The sequence below is a fragment of the Anser anser genome, assembly GCF_964211835.1.
Source record: "Anser anser genome assembly, chromosome: 13".
Taxonomy (NCBI): Eukaryota; Metazoa; Chordata; class Aves; order Anseriformes; family Anatidae; genus Anser; species Anser anser.
Genome location: NC_139734.1, coordinates 2,858,792 through 2,871,554, shown reverse-complemented (window position 1 = coordinate 2,871,554; position 12,763 = coordinate 2,858,792). Strand labels below are relative to the sequence as shown.

At 39.0% G+C, this 12,763-nt stretch overlaps 1 protein-coding gene across 4 annotated transcripts in view; it reads right to left on the bottom strand.

The window, feature by feature from the left end:
• Positions 1–12,763, bottom strand: part of GRIA3 (glutamate ionotropic receptor AMPA type subunit 3) — a 402,836-nt gene that overhangs the window by 148,655 nt on the left and 241,418 nt on the right. For 3 of the 4 annotated variants that reach the window (XM_083797757.1, XM_083797756.1, XM_083797755.1), the window contains 3 exons: positions 5,427–5,477; positions 1,190–1,359; positions 8–183 (listed from right to left, as the gene is read on the bottom strand). The gene's annotated coding sequence lies outside the window, so the exon portion shown is untranslated. The remainder of the gene's footprint in view (positions 1–7; positions 184–1,189; positions 1,360–5,426; positions 5,478–12,763) is intronic. The other variant, XM_083797758.1, reaches the window with a different exon arrangement.

Genomic DNA, 12,763 nt, shown 5'->3' with positions numbered 1-12,763 from the left:
TACCCACCCCTTGGCTGAACATCAATCTTGTTACGCCCCTGGCCTGTGGACACGTACGGAGACACTGTGCTTTTGCTGGAAATTTGGTTCTATGGCATGTTGATCTTGCACCCGTCTCCTTGACATCTCACTGTATGGAGCCTGCAGCTCTTTTCTCTTCTTGCTGCTTTGAGGCTCACGGAACTGTACAAAATGGAGACAGAAAAGAGATACTAGGTCACCCAGTCCATCTCCTAGGCCCAGGGAAGATTGTTTTACACTTGATGTTTTCTTTTCCTCTGATTTCAGCAGACCACTTTCCCTTGGTCTGCCTCTGATTTTTTTTTTTCTCCCTCGTTAATCTCAGGCTGGTAGGTTTTTTTTGGTCTATGTACAGTTGAGTTAGGAATAATATCAGAAGCACTTGGCTTTGCATTTGCAGTATAATTAGCCAATGATACTGGCTGTAGCTTCATGTAAGTAAGTACTTATGTGAGACTAGCAGATGACTGCACACATGCAGTTTCAAACTGCTACTCTTGAAGGATGCCAAAGGCACAGATGAATAACAGGGCATCACATCCACACAGCAAGAGCTGTTAAGCACATGTATGACTTTACGCACACGTGTGACTCCTGCTTACTCCTAGGTGCATGCATTGGTTGCTATATGCGTGCTCCTTTAGGAGAATCATTCCCAGAAGATGGAATCTATTCCAGTTCAGGCAGGGTAGAGATCAGGCTGTAGGGTGGCTGGGAATGTTCCTGCTTTAGGTTCAGATGGTAGTTGACACTTTATTTCTTTAAATAAAGAAATGTTTTTCTGTAGAGATATGTGGAGAATATCTTTATATCGGTAGCACTCTTCTAGCCCAAAGCACTCTACTAATATTATTTATGAATTCCCGTAGACACGCCTGTGAAGCAGGATTGTATTCTTCTCTTACAGATGTAAGAATCAGGGAAAGCAACTGACCCAGCTCACCCAGGCAGGAAGTTTCAGATCCAGAATTAAGACCACGAGCAACAGCTGGTCTTTACTGTAAAGCACTCTTCTCTCAAAGGTCCTTTGGTAAAAATAGCAGACCTAAAAGTTACAGACAGCTACATGAAACTTAGACTTTCAATATACTTGTGAAACACATGTTCCTATAGGCTAATAAGTTGTCTTTTTGGTTGCAAACGATGCCTCTTTCCCCACTCTACTTACCTCCAGTCCATTTCTAACACATTCTTCACACAGTCTCCAAGTCCTCTTTTGTGTCCTTTCATAGCAGCCCTGCTTTCTTCCCGTGCACTTGCTCTCACAAATTTCTTCTTCCTGTTCCTCCAGCTGTGTATTCCAGCCTGACCCCACTTGACATGCCTGATTATGATGTACTGAAAAAATATGAAAGAAATTATGTTTAACATTATAAATGTTAGGACATATGAGAAGAAATTAAATAACCAGTAATGAAGGTGGCATATGGCAGAATCTCATTTTCACAGATAGCCAGTAGGATGGGTACCTGATCCCAAATAAAATGGTACTTAACAGCCTCATCTCAAAATTGAGAGTCTCGTTATAATCTAAAATGAATCTGTGCTAAGAGGCAAATAAATTTTCATTATCACATTTCTCCTCCCGAAGCCCCTAACATTCACATTATTATTAACATTTTCAAAACACACTAGTTTTTTGTTATGCATCTCATGGTAATGTTTTTAGATACAAATGGTACAGCAACAATCCTATACAGATTTTGAAGAATCCCAAAGAGACTACATCCCTGTTTCTTTCTTACAGTGAACCCAATCTATCCTAGGGCAAAATAGTATGATATTAGTTGGCTTTATGTGAATATTAATGCCTTACAAATAGTTTACATACTCGGAAGTTAAATGACTCAAGTTAATGAGTTCTGTGGTAACCAAGGTCATACCAGATGCTTTCCCAAACCTTTCCTAACTAAATACAACCAAGATTTTGCAGGATAATCAGAGTTTCATGTTCAGATGATTCACAGTGCCCTGGGGCACTAGGGGATTCTGAGTACTATCTACCTGAGCCAGGAGGAGGTAATGATTTATAATTAGCTAATGTGTTCTCATTGTGATGTCTAATACTGGGTTAGAAAAATGCTAGAGAATTTGGGACACAGCGTTCTCACCGAGCTTTCTGATGTTACTAGGCTAAATCCATGGTTTTAGCATAAAGTCATGGCAAAATCTACACCAGGATTCTCTGGCTCAAACTTCACCCTAACTGCACTAAGCTGATTTTAGCACTTTTGTAATTCCCAATTTTTAATTGCAAGAGAGAAGTTCAGGCAGTGAGTTTCCAGAAATCATTGTGCTTCTCCCACTACCAACCTAACTAGATTATAATTGCCGATAAAGGTATTACCAATTGTGTTTTACAGCCTTGAAAAATTATTTCAACCAGTTATTTCTTCATAAAAACAGGAGATACAATTAACTGAACTTTATGTTAATCTCAGCATTTTGGTTAGCTAAACCAATTAATTCTGCAATTGACAGTTTACAGATAAAGTGATAGGCAGAGAGAGAAGCAAAGACAAAAAGGGATTCAAGAAGAAGATGAAACTACAGATAGCAGCAGTCAAAGGGAAAGTACAGTGTCAAAAGAGGGAGAATGAATTTAGACATTGTAGTTGCATATATTTCAGAGAACAGGTCAAAGGACATCTAGTTAAAATTGATTAAATTATGAGTGGGCATAGAACAAACTGTTGAAGCTCTCCTGTTTACCTTTCATTACCAAACAGTAACAGAGACATAAAATTAAATTAAAAAGCAGCAGAGGAGAGACAGTTTAACAGAAATACTCTGCTATGCAGTTTATAGCTAATCTATAAAGCTGCCTTCTACACAGTATTCTTGGCAAAAATAATTGTTTTTAAAACCTTAAAAATTTATATGAATTAGCAGAGTAAATCTGTTAGATGAAAAAGCTATTGGGATTAATATCCACAATTCATGGCAGAAAGTAGCTGCTAGATGCCTCAAGGAAGACCTGGTCTTCCTGCGCATGATGGGAGTTCATCGTATGTTTAACCTTCTCTGAAAGTTTTTGCAGAGACAGTATAGGAGACTGGGTGAATCATTGATTTGTTGTTATTCATTTTTTGCTAAGAATAGTCAACAGGTGAAATCCTGGAACACCAGAAACGTGTGGTAGGTTTGTTTCCTCTGTCATCGGAGCTAGGATTTTATCCACTACACCCTGGCAGAATAATACTGTCTGGCATATAGGAATATGTTCTAGCACATGGAAGGGTGATCAAGATTTGTATAGGATCAGGCTCGATGAGGAAACTTGTTGACAAATAAGTCATTACTCCATTATTGGAGACATTCAACTTTAGGTAGCAAATTCCTGCATCAACTTTCATCAGACTTGAGCACGGATTGTTACAGTAATAACCTATATATACTACAATTGCACAACTAAGACAAATGTGGAAACAGCATGTACAAACGTCTTCATTTTTCTTGAGTTTGTGGTATCTTAAGGATCCATATTACTAGTCCTTCTAAGAGCTAGGGGGTGGTGGAAGTGTAGGGTTATTATAGTCCTATAATGTCAGAAACAATTTATATTACCTTCTGCTTTTTGATGAACTGTACACTAGGCACTGCTGGCATAACATAACCCTGCAATTCTTATTTAAACCCTTTTGCTGAGTGCATCTATATTTATTACTTAAGGAAAAAGTAAATCAAAAAAGTAACGGTATCCCATATACACTGTCAATAAAGTGAATCCTCTTTCTTTTTCTTTCATACCTATAAATACAGTTTTCAAGCAATCTTGAGAGTTAAAACCAGTTTTTAAACCACTTAGAACTCTGTGCAGAATCTGACCACTATTTTATTTCTGTGTATAATTACTGAAGTATATTAAAGACAATCTCCTTTAGCTGTAAGTAGTGAATAATGACTTCAGATAACTGCTTGCCAATCAAAAGTCCACTTTTCTCCCAGTATTTGTTTGTATATTACTATAACTCATTTCAGTTCAGATCTATAATAGTGGTTTTTAGTGAAAATATCTGTTGAAAAAGCTCATTGATTCTTGGAAAGGGATGTCTATACAATAAGAATATACATTTTTCACTGAAGTTTAAGGATTTCAGATTTGATCTGTTCCACTTGATCAGAGAGAGATCCCTCTCCTCCCCTAAGCAAGTGGTCTGGTAGTTACAAAGTTTGAGTTATGCAAGAAATTGACATTCACCTCTGTTAATTTCGAAGAACCTGTGTTTTTACTTCTGGAGTGAGCCTTTGCAGCACTAAGGTAGGAAACCAGGCTTTTTTTTTTTTTTCCTTTTTTTTTTTTTCAAGAGTCCATTCACTTCATATAAACAAGATATTAATACGGGAATGAAATTTGACAGAAAAGGAACTTTAAGCTTTGTCTTCATTAGTCCTAGGAAATATATTGTCTATGGGGTGTTTGTCTCTCCCTTGCTCTGTCACTACCCAAAAAACTTCACCTGAACATGAAAAAAAACTCTCCCTGTGCAACTTCCATGAAAAGAAAGCATTTCCTCAGAGGAAAGAGGTACATAGAGCATACATGAGAGGAATGAGCAGCTCTGCTACTTTTAGACCTTTATTTTCTCTCACCTAGATACTTAACCTACCATCTAATTCCAACAGCATCTCAAGCTCTAACAGGACAATAATTGGAAGAAAAATGCCAACGCTGCTAGCAAGGTGTCAATACAGGGAATTTACAGAACAATCCAGAATCTAAGAAGGTAGTAGAGAAAAATCATATGAAGAAGAGATATATCCTATTGTAACATCACAGTCTAACCCACAGGCTGGAGATTCTGACCCCTGTATACTGAAAGATCGAATCCACAGTCTTTAAATCATATTTTGTCTTATTGTGGAGGACTTGCATTGTCTATCTGCACAGAGATGAATTCCACCTAACATGATTTGTTTTATTGATTTCAGTGGGATTAACTGAGAGTACAAAGATGACTACAGTTGTATACTTACATTGATATTAATAACACAATGTAGTTCTGATAATCTGCAGTGTTCAGGAGACAGCAAACCCTTCAGAAACTCAGTAGTTTATTTGAAAAGATCTTATATTAACAGTATAGCCAATGTTAACAGAAGCATTCTCATGCTTTATAAAACTTCTATTCCCAATTAAAAGTTATTTGGCTTTGTAACTCACACCTTGTAGCAACTGTGCTGGGTCTTGATAATTACAGTATGAAACTGACTATTTGATTGCTCTTTCAGCACAATAGAAGGCATCAGAAGTGAAAAAAAAACAACCCTGCAAAATGGTTTTGTAGTAGCAATTCTCACCTTATATCAATTTGAAGAGTCTTAAGCATTTTCCAATAGATCTGCCATAGTTCTTATGCAGCAAATAGAAGTCGAATGACAATAGACTTACGTTTCTTAATTACCTTTTGCAGACGCTTCAGAAGTATCCCATGAGCCCCAAGGAGTCCACAGTCCTGATTTGCAGGAAAAGAGATATTTATTATCATCTGTTAAATGTTTTAGTATCAGATTGTCTGGAAACTAATGTTGAACAGGTAAACTGCTATAATCCTGTTTTTACTTCAGTTCTGTTGTGTCCTTATAAGCACCCAATACTAACTAAGCACTCAAGCACTAACAAACAAGGTCACTGCTATCAGTGACTGCCCATTTATGGGAAGCTTGTCTAACCCATGATGTTGCTAAAACATCCTATTTTTGTATTTTGAAGCACTGGATTGTATACATAGTCATTACTTTCAGTAAGTTTCGCTTGTTGAAACTTCACAAGCAGACTTCACAGTGTTATTGACCGGCAAAGTCTAGGAAGAGTCACCTATTTGTCTGGTGTTCATTTGTGTATCTTAAAAAATGAAAAACAATAAATGTAAGTTAAGTAAAATCCTTCCTTTCAAGGAGTGAGATGCCATTTCCTTGGTACTTGCAGTAGCCGAGTGTAATCTAAAAACCGTTACATTTATTAAACATCATTCTATTGACTTCAGTGGTCTTTGAATAAAGCTAATAGCGTATTTTGTAGGATATGTAGCCATATCCATATTCTTGAGGTGCATGAGAGGTTAGGGACAAGACTGGAGAGGAGAGGCAGGACTGGAATTTTTACTTCAAATCTCTCATAAGCTATTTGTTCTTCGTACATCAGAAAGTAGATAAAAAATCAAATATACAGAAAGTATAAAATATGAGTGTGGACCATTCTATTTTGTGGGAAGGTGGCAGAGACATCACCTTAGAGTTCTACCTTGAAATCTGTTTACATAAAAATCACTCTTTTTCAGGAACTGGAGCTTTGCCACCTATATCTAGGTTATGGACACTGGCTCTGAGAAGCATCCAACCCAACAGTTAGTTTCACAGTGATAAATCAGTTAATTAAATTTCTGAAAGCAAGACAATTCAGAACTGACCTTAGCACCTTCTTGTTAGGTGGCTATACACAGTCATCAGAAGTGGTAGGTAAGAAGTGGCCAGTTTTACACAAGGTTTCATTGGGGGCACAAACATTAAGTGTGAGGTAGTGAGTTAAAGAGGAAATGCAAACACATAATTTTAGACTTAACTCTGAAAGTTCTTGCTTTTGTGTTGCATGGCAGACCTTACACATTACTTTGATGTACTGTTGTTATTTGCAGTGTAATCTTGTATAATAATTAACTCCAACTGATCCACTGCAGTGCAAAGTATTGGGGCCCATTAAATTGGACCATGAATACACAGTTGCTTTCCTTATTTCTAACATAATTATACTGTTGGAGAAAAAAAAAAAGGCAGATTAATGGAAAGGTGTTGCCAAATAGGACTCCTTGGTGCTGTAAATTTCTGGAGTGCTGTTACAAGGTTTTGAAGTATTAACTACATATGAAAAGCGACATGCTGGAAATCTTTTGGAAAGCACTTGTTTCCACTATTTTTTAGGGAAACATTCTGCTGTCAAAGATGAAGGACAATGACAGCAGTACCAAAGGCCATGTTTTCACTGCAAGCTTATTCATACTTTTAGGGCCACCCCGTTCCACACAGCATCGCACAGGCCCTTATGCCTAGATATACATGAACTTTGAACCTGGCTTTGCCAAAGCTCAACTCAACTTCTAAGTAGATCACCAGTTATAAAGTTTTCAAGGAGGAGTTTGGCTTTAGGGCACACATGAAATCATATGTTTGCTATATACATCTGCTTGGATTATGGATTCAGTTTGGAGAATAACTATCTCTTGCAGACTTACCAATGTATTGAAGCATGAAAAGCAAATAAAACCTGTCATAAGCAAGAAGGAGACAGAGCGTTATTCTAATTCTATATGAATTGGACCATAATGACTCCTGGACCCTGTAGTTTATGAGTCATTTGTCTCCCATTTGGCTCTTGCTAGAAACTACCTGCCAGTTCATATACCTCTTTGCAGCTTTTAACCCTTCTTTCCACATGCTCTGTATCTTTTTGCAGAAGAATACTGAAAGATGCCACCTCAGCAGGCTGAATTGTAGATGTCAAAAATGGCTAGCTGTAAAATATCCTCAGAGTGTCAGGAGCCCCCTCAGCTCCTGTTCAGTCAGCAGTCAATAGGAATTCTTTGTAAAGATAAATTATGATTACCAGCCTGGTGATACCACTCTAACATGCCAGTTCACACACGACTTCTGGGTAGAGGATCCTGTCTGAGGAGGAAAAAGAGGCTTGGAGATGACACTATAAGCCAGAGGATGGAACTGTAATTCAGGAAAAACAGTTGTTGTTCTAGAACACTCCACGAGACAATATGTAAAGAAACTCAAGTCAGTGACACAAGAAGAATCCTGAGAAATAGCCTTGCAGTCCTACTGGCAAAGCCAAGTAAATGTCAGGCCATGATGGACATGTTTCCACGTAGGCCTAGAACTGTGTGAGGTTGGTCATGTACTCCAGATATACTTTGTAGTTTTAGCTCAGGCCACAGCCTCCTCGATTGCAATGGGAGCTTTGCTTAAGCTAACAGTTATTTCACATTGGAAATGACATCGGGAACTTCATGAGAGTGCTGAGATTTGCATTTAAAACAAGACCAGAATCCAGCTGTTTTACTTGTTCTCAATGAATGCATTTGCCATACTTTGCACAATAATGAACTGAAAGTCAACACATTTCTCTATATTTTCAGTATGAAATGTATGAACCAGCTTTTTCAAAAATCATAAGAGATTATTCCTGAATTTCTCGAATTTACTAAGAATCATTTGGTCAAATAGCAGAGTCCCCATAACTTTATACTCACATATGCCTTGATTATGATACATTTCAAATAAGCTGATAGTGATCTTCTAAAATAGATACATGAAAATACTTTCCTCAGAACTATAGCTGTAAGCTAAAAGTGCAAAGATCAGCTGACAGCACTTCTCACATCCGTCAGCAATGTTCATTTTTGATGACAAAACATAACTAAAATTTCCAAAATTGGTTCATCAGGGAAGATCTATACTTTCAATTTAGTTGGTGTTCATCAAAAGGCTTTTGCTGAATTACTGAGGCTTTGGAACACACCAGACCATATAAGCTACTCAAGCCAAAGAGAAACTGCATGGCAGCTCTTAGTAGCAACAGCATTTTTCGAAGTTCACAGACTGTGTCAAGGTCATCAGAGTCATTAGGCCCCAAAATATAAAGATGTAACCTTGAGATAAATTTCTGGTTCCAAGTACAAACCCTCAGTGACTTCAGTGGACATCACACTGGACTCTGAGTTATTAGATCACAAATGCAAGAAGGAGGAAGCATTATTCTAATTTCATTTTGATGAGGTCAGGACAATGAAATCTTAAAACCATGCAGTACATATATGTGTACGTTCCCTGAAAGAGGAAATATATTTCTGATTCAGAAGTTGGAATGCTTCCAACTGACCCCAAAATGAAAAACTTCCCACAAGTTTTGTAACAAAACAGCATTGTGGAGTCCCAAGTATCTCTCTATTACTTGTACCAAACATATTCCTTTTAAGATTGAAAATGCACTTTCAAGCTCTCAGTTCTGCAAACTCATTTGGGGCCTTCAGAGTCGAGTTACATTTTTCCCCTTCCCAGTCTCACAACCAAGTACAGTCTTTAAACACTATACAAGACGTGTGATGGTTTCTGTGCAATACCACTGCCTTCTAATTGTACCCCCAGTGATGTCCTTGCAGCTTGAAGCCTGTCAGTGGGGTTGTCATGGTTTAACCCGGTCGGCAGCTAAACACCTCACAGCCGTTCGCTCACCCTCTCCCCTCCCTCTCTGGGAAGGGGGAGAGAAACGGGAAAGTGAAGCCTGTGAGCTGAGATAAAGACAGTTTATTAAGACAGGAAAATAATAATAATAACAATAATAATAGTACTACTAATAATGTGTACGAAACAAGTGATGCACAATGCAATTGCTGACCACCCGCTGACCGATGCCCAGCCTATTCCCGAGCAGCCGGCCCCCCCACCCCGGCCAGCCACCCCTATATATTGTTTAGCATGACGCCAGATGGTATGGAATACCCCTTTGGCCAGTTTGGGTCAGCTGTCCTGGGTCTGTCCCCTCCCAGCTCCTGCTGCACCCCCAGCCTGCCCGCTGGCAGGACAGAGCGAGAAGCTGAAAAGTCCTTGGCCTGGTGTAAACACTGCTCTGCAACAATTAAAACATCAGCATGTTATCAGCGCTCTTCTCATCCTAATCCAAAACATAGCACCCTACCAGCTACTAGGAGGAAAATTAACTCTATCCTAACTGAAACCAGGACAGGGTTTTATCAAGCGTAACACACTGAAACTTCTGAAACTTTTGAACAATCCTTTTGAAACTACATAAGAATCCAGCCAGCACCTGCAAGCTGTGTTGCTCTTTCTGGCAAACAGAAGCAAGAGAGGAGCAAAAGCCTGGTTTTGGCGTGAAAGCCAGCATAACTGATTCTGAACCCTGAAAGTCTTGAGCAGGATTGCTGGGTGAGGATGTGCAATAAACACCCCCCTCTCTGGGCAAAACTGCTCAGGTAGGGGTTAGCAGGTATTGTGGCTTTACAACTTTTCCTTCTGTTCAGCGGACTACATGATTCAGTTTCCCCAAAATGATTTGGAGATGAAAGGCAGTTTGATCACAAAAGCAGCTCTGTTGTTCCAGGAGCAGCATGGAAAGGAAAGCTGTTTCACACAAACACAGGAATAATGTTCCCTACCTCTGGATTCAGACTGTCAGAAAACTGTCTATATCCTCCCTAACCTTCACCCATCTTGCCTGATGTTTTTTGGTATTTCAAAGTCATGGACAGGTACCCTCCTCCAAATAGAGCTGTTTTCTAAAAAAGGAGAATGAGAAAATTTTAAGGTTATACCTTCATCTTCACTAGAAGATTTTTCTGCCTAAAAACAGGATTACAGACCTCAGGATCTGGCCCCACAGTTTATATGCAGAGTAGTGAAATCATGCCATAACAACAATTTAGGAAGCCAAAAGGAATATAAACACAAGCAAAGATTAGTTAATATTGAAATATTTTGGTTGTTCAGAGATAAATTCAGACACTAAGCACAGATTAACTGGATTTGGGGCTATAGAAATGACTGTTACACAGCAAGGTCAGGGCTGAATGAAATGACTAGAAATCGATCAAATGTACGAAGTACTATGGGGGAACAGGGCAGTTAATCATTTCAAAACTTTACTCTGTAAAATGTACTGTACATGATCGATGATGGTGGAGATAATAAAACAAGCAGCCTATACCTCTGCTCCAGATATAAATATGCTGGAATTGTGTTTGGGCTTAATTCAGCACAATTTGGGTTGTTAATTAATGATTCTTTAAGCAGAAGGTAGAAAAATTAGCTCTGTTATTTCTTAGGAAATTATGTCTTACTTTCAGAATGCATCTGGCTGACATTGTTTGTTAAGGACCGGAGTGATGTGACTTCTGGGGAGGCTAGGGAGGGAATATCCTTCATTTAGACTTCTAAAAACCTATGTGGGTATAAACTGCATATGCTTTTGGTGCAAGAAACGCTAACTGCTTGGCATCCGTTTATTGGCAGTGGGATATGCATTTACAAGCCCCTTTTCCGTCCTAGCTCCAAGGGATTAACAATGCACCAATTCTTTGAGCCTCAGGGCCTGATTCTGTACCACTGAAGTCAATAGAAGCGTTGTTATTGACCTCAATGGGCACAGGCTCGAACCCTCAAAGAACACATTATGTGATACATGTTTTTTAAAAAAGGGCTTAGCGGTTTTTTTTGTCTGCAAAACCAAGGATGACTAACTGATAGAAAGAAACTGAAATAGAGAGGTGAAAAAACAAACTCTGATTCCCCGGTTAGGCAACTGACTCTGCATGTGAGCACCGTGTCACAGCAGACAGAATAGCTGCACTAAGTAGCTGCATTTTGTATTGCATTTAAACTGTGAATAATACCCTCTGACATCAAGTCTCTAATTTACGTCCCTGAAAACAATATAAATCAGTAAAAGCAGCAGTAGCTCTATAACTCTGAGAAGCCTGGTTACTCTGTGGTGAGACATAGGTGCAGGAGCCTATCTTTGCTCCTCTACGTTAGAGAATTTTAACAACTGTGCATAAGAGGAACTCTACTAATTTTTCTGCCATTCCTTCATCTGCCTCCAGGAGCCCACATCCTAACTGACGTGGTCACATAAATCTTAGAAACATTGCTAAGAGCAAAGGAAAACTAAGACTGTTTTCATAACCATTTACCACTACATTCAGAGTTGTAAGCAAGTTAATGACCGCAGGTAATAGCATAGATCCTGTCTAACCACAAATAGCCAATGGCTGCACTTTCCCCTTCTAGTTTCAGTATTAATAACAAACTTTGTTTTTCTAAACTTAAATCTATAAATGGAACAGCAGGGCCTGTGCATACATATTCACGTGAAAAACCCTCAAGAGGAATTAAAGGCAATAGCACCATCCATCTTCCTTACATATTGAATGAATGAAGTATCGGCTCTCGGTTTTGAAAGCGTCACTGGTCACCCCAGTCACATCCCATTGCTTCTGATCCTGCTCTAGTTGATTTGCAAACACATCACCTCCTTCAAACAGCTTTGCAAATACTTCCAGTGAGAATGCTTATTTGGTCAAATCCTTGGTATATCTTATTTACCAAAAACAGTCTTGGGGAAAGAAAATTTATTCTGTCACTGGCATGTATAAAAGGGGGAAGGAAGCCTTCCCTACTACTTCCAGGCTGAAGCTGAGCACATCGGCAAATACACTATTTAGAGAGAGGGGAGGCACTGCAGAGGTCTACTTGTACTACTAGGGGTTAGAGCATCAACTCCCAGACACAGAGACATTTTGTAACACCAAACCCCAAAACATTTTCTCAAAAGTCAGTGCGATTATTGCATCCTCGTGGTGCAGAATTTTTAATGCTGAGCAGCTAGTACATTTTATGAATTCATCACTTTGCTGTTGAACACTGGCATGCACTGATAGCTAGGCACAAAAAGCTCCAGCGCTGTACAGAAGTGGCATTCAGCCTTTGACAAGCTAAGAGCTACTTTGTCATCAAACAGAGCTCACAAAACCATGAAAGAATGAACCGCATTTAAAATAGAGAAATGTGCACAAGCAGTTTATGCGAGAGTTAATACACTGCTCCAAACAAGTCAGCAAAATCCACAGCCAGGAGCAGTGTTTTTCAGAGCACAACCAAAGACCTGGACTCATCGGCTATCTGTCACCCGTCTCAGAAGACTGGTTCTGGATAAGTCAATATA